The following is a 4,827-nucleotide window of genomic DNA, read 5'->3' as shown; positions in this document are numbered from 1 at the left end:
CTGATTCAAATGATCAACTCATCATCAAGCTTCAAGTGGTATTTATTTATTTGTTTGTGATGCCATCCTTGATATGATCCTGCTATTGTCACATGCTACACATGCACATGTGTGTGCACCTGTATCTATCCAATGTTATCATGATGTTATAAGTGATATTATACTTTAGTAATCCACAATAACCTAGTGATGTAAAAGTCTAATGACATTATCTTTCATATTCCTACAGATACCTTGTAACTGGAGATTCCTTCAAAGCGATTGCCTACAGTTACCGTGTAGGGCACTGCAAGGTTGGGTGACCATGGCCATCTGGAACTGCCTTCTGGAGGAATTCAGGCATGTGAAGGCTACCTGTGTCTTGCATAACTTCATGAGGATGGACACGAGGACCAGGAGGGGATCTGCAGCTCGCCGTCGTGTGCCAGAGGAGAAGTCTGCTGCTCTGCACGATGTTTCAAGGATGGGGTCCAACAACGCAGCAAGAGAGGCAATCCGTGCTGGAGATCTTCACCTCCTACTTCTTCAAAGAGGGTGCTGTTTCCTGGCAAAACCATAGACTACAGTATGCACAACCAAAGGCTCTTTTAATAGCCATCCACATTGCAATAAGAGTATTCTTCCATTTACTTAGCTATGTCAACTGCAGTTATTCAATTCCCAGTTTCTCTCCATTTCAATTCTACTTCTCAGTTGAGGGTGCTGTTTAAGTAAGGGTGTGATGTCTATACAAAAACAAAGCGGGCTATTTTAAGAATTAGACACCCTATAACCCACACCTACACACTCATGTATCAATCTGATTGATGGATTGTGTCGTGCATTAAGCAGGCTCAGGTGTATAACTGTGGCTCCTTCCACCTTCAAAGAACAGGCATGAGGGCCAACCATGGAGAATAGTAAGACACTTTATTATTTCTATAACTACGCTATATTATTTGTCCTTGTGTGTCTGTGCATGTTTTTCAGCATAAAGTACTTCACTTTATCCCTCTCCCCTTCTCCCTAAATCCTCTAGGTTATATCAGATGTGTCGGTGAACCCCTCCCGCATCTGAACAGGCTACATAGAGGGCACAATATGATCAGAGGTGAGCGGTCACTTGGTCGGGTCAACAGGAAGTATTATTAAAGAGATGCTTTACATTGAAATACAGGTAGAGATGTAGTAGTCCCCGAGTTAATGATCCAAGGCCAGTTTTGCATTTCACCTCCTGATGATTATGATGACTGATAGTGTTAGAATAAAGAAAAAACACAATGCTTAAACATGCTCTCTCTTTCTCCATCTGTCTTTCGTCTGCAGGTATGTTTTGATGTGAGAGAGGGTGCCAACCCCCAGTCCTGTCATCCCCACCTCACCCGCTCTTAAGATAACCTTCGGGCCAACTAGGAGCCAAAGGTTGGTTAGGAGACACTACTATGTAATTGTGATGAACTGAGAGAATATTAGGGTAGCACTATGATTCATTAATCATATGCTGGCTAACCTGCTTCTCTGTTCTTACCTCTTTCCATTTCTGTCTTTTACACCTTTCTCGCCACCTATTTCTTCCTCTGTTTTTATAATGCACACCAGATGTGCATTGAAGTGCAGATTGTACTTGTATTTATAAATATAATATTACAATTATAATATTTATAATGCAAGTATTATGTATTTATAACAATTGGATAATGAACTTCTTTCAATAAAGCGTTTCACTTTCTCTACTGGTTGAAATTAAGTCTCATTTGATGAAATACTACACCTATCCTGTGTCCTGAGATCAGTGCAGATGAAGGAAATTAGATATTGAGATTAACTGGTTTTAGAGTATTTACATGATGCATAGGAAGTGTAGTGTACTGTTTTTTGAAATTATATTTCTGTATATATGAATTAAACATCAGCCTTTAACTACACTGCTCAAAAAATAAAGGGAACACTAAAATAACACATCCTAGATCTGAATGAATGAAATAATCTTATTAAATACTTTTTTCTTTACATAGTTGAATGTTCTGACAACAAAATCACACAAAAATAATCAATGGAAATCCAATTTATCAACCCATGGAGGTCTGGATTTGGAGTCACACTCAAAATTAAAGTGGAAAACCACACTACAGGCTGATCCAACTTTGATGTAATGTCCTTAAAACAAGTCAAAACGAGGCTCGGTAGTGTGTGTGGCCTCCACGTGCCTGTATGACCTCCCTACAACGCCTGGGCATGCTCCTGATGAGGTGGCGGATGGTCTCCTGAGGGATCTCCTCCCAGACCTGGACTAAAGCATCCGCCAACTCCTGGACAGTCTGTGGTGCAACGTGGCGTTGGTGGATGGTGCGAGACATGATGTCCCAGATGTGCTCAATTGGATTCAGGTCTGGGGAACGGGCGGGCCAGTCCATAGCATCAATGCCTTCCTCTTGCAGGAACTGCTGACACACTCCAGCCACATGAGGTCTAGCATTGTCTTGCATTAGGAGGAACCCAGGGCCAACCGCACCAGCATATGGTCTCACAAGGGGTCTGAGGGTCTCATCTCGGTACCTAATGGCAGTCAGGCTACCTCTGGCGAGCACATGGAGGGCTGTGCGGCTCCCCAAAGAAATGCCACCTCACACCATGACTGACCCACCGCCAAACTGGTCATGCTGGAGGATGTTACAGGCAGCAGAACGTTCTCCACGGCGTCTCCAGACTCTGTCACGTCTGTCACATGTGCTCAGTGTGAACCTGCTTTCATCTGTGAAGAGCACAGGGCGCCAGTGGCAAATTTGCCAATCTTGGTGTTCTCTGGCAAATGCCAAACGTCCTGCACGGTGTTGGGCTGTAAGCACAACCCCCATCTGTGGACGTCGGGGCCTCATACCACCCTCATGGAGTCTGTTTCTGACTGTTTGAGCAGACACATGCACATTTGTGGCCTGCTGGAGGTCATTTTGCAGGGCTCTGGCAGTGCTCCTCCTGCTCCTCCTTGCACAAAGGCGGAGGTAGCGGTCCTGCTGCTGGGTTGTTGCCCTCCTACGGCCTCCTCCACGTCTCCTGATGTACTGGCCTGTCTCCTGGTAGCGCCTCCATGCTCTGGACAATACGCTGACAGACACAGCAAACCTTCTTGCCACAGCTCGCATTGATGTGCCATCCTGGATGAGCTGCACTACCTGAGCCACTTGTGTGGGTTGTAGACTCCGTCTCATGCTACCACTAGAGTGAAAGCACCGCCAGCATTCAAAAGTGACCAAAACATCAGCCAGGAAGCATAGGAACTGAGAAGTGGTCTGTGGTCACCACCTGCAGAACCACTCCTTTATTGGGGGTGTCTTGCTAATTGCCTATAATTTCCACCTGTTGTCTATTCCATTTGCACAACAGCATGTGAAATTTATTGTCAATCAGTGTTGCTTCCTAAGTGGACAGTTTGATTTCACCGAAGTGTGATTGACTTGGAGTTACATTGTGTTGTTTAAGTGTTCCCTTTATTTATGTATAATTGTCATACATACATGCAGACACAGCATCATTCAAAGACTGGAATTTGATACTCCTGGTATTGGATACGACTGAAAAAGAATCTCAGACATTCATACCTGAACTGCACCTTTATTTGCAAAGATAGAGTACATGATCAGTGAATATATTAAATGTACAGGCTACAATGTGGGGATCTCATGCATGGTAATAACTACATGTATATACGACTTGCAAATGTGGTTTCTACTGACAATTGAGATGTACAAACTATGGCATAAGGGGACGACAAGTGGATAAGAAGCAATCCGTAATTTCGATTAAGACAATGAGCGAGCTAGGCTGAAACACCTGAATGTTGGAGCTGCCTTACTCAAGAAAACAAAAAAAGAGACCATGTTTGTATGCGGCTTTATTAACTCAATGATATACATAATTGTTACATTGTTTGCAAACTGATATGTGACGTGTATTAATGACAAAATAACATGCAAAACAGGCAAGCCTTATTTTTTGCCCCACCTGCCCTGAATGATGGGTCGTGACTGGGTAGCTGATATTCAGAGCTTAAAATTGCCAAATTGATTAGTCACAGGAATCAGGACAAATAAAGCCAATACAACTGCCTGTTTTACAAATGGACGGGCAATCATAAAATGCCATTGCAGGCTGACATGGTTTAGCACGGACCGACGCCAACGTCTTTTGGACCTCTTTTCGGTCCCGTTAGGAGAGCCGTCTTTTTTTTTGTATTTTACAAACGGTAGGCCTACCACGTAGATGGGCATTCCTAAAATGACATTTCCGGCTACACTGTAGGCTATACCACAATAAGCACAGAACGACACTGATGCATTTTGGACGTCTTTTTTTGGTGATGTCCAGACTGGAGGTCTTTTTTTGGTGCAGTCTGGACCAGCTTTGATTTCCACATCCACGGATGTTGGTTTTTGGTCTGGACCAAATCTAAACCAATCATAGATGCCTATGTTTGGTTCAGATTTGGTCTGGACCAGCCTTGATTTGGCCCAAACATAGACATCTATGAATTATATGTTCTCAACTTTCACCTAGAACCGAAAATGTACTTGATTTCAACTTCCAGAAAAGTATTTTGACCTTTCATTCAGAACCTAAGTTAAACCTAATTTCAACGTCATTTTGCTTACTGGGACTATTGTAGTTTTTGTTGTCTTGCCTAGGGAGGCAGTTACCCCATAGTACCCTATTGGTCAGTGCTACTCCTGCAACAGTTATTTTGTGCTCGTATTTGTGGATGCATTTTCATCAACATTAAATAATGATTTATTTATTGGAATTGTGTCTGTGTTGTGTGTCTTATATTATATTATTAATGACATAATGGCGTAA

General features: G+C 42.9%; 1 long non-coding RNA gene across 1 annotated transcript; it reads left to right on the top strand.

Moving 5' to 3' along the window:
* Nucleotides 1–214: 214 nt before the first annotated feature.
* On the top strand, nt 215–1,590 carry LOC145879471 (uncharacterized). The gene is made up of 3 exons (XR_014392264.1): nt 215–899; nt 1,019–1,090; nt 1,306–1,590. It is a non-coding gene; the product is annotated as an uncharacterized LOC145879471 (long non-coding RNA).
* Nucleotides 1,591–4,827: the final 3,237 nt, after the last annotated feature.

The sequence above is a fragment of the Salmo salar genome, chromosome 05, assembly GCF_965601325.2.
Source record: "Salmo salar chromosome 05, fSalSal1, whole genome shotgun sequence".
In the NCBI taxonomy this organism is placed as follows: Eukaryota; Metazoa; Chordata; class Actinopteri; order Salmoniformes; family Salmonidae; genus Salmo; species Salmo salar.
This window is presented reverse-complemented; position numbering and strand designations above follow the sequence as displayed.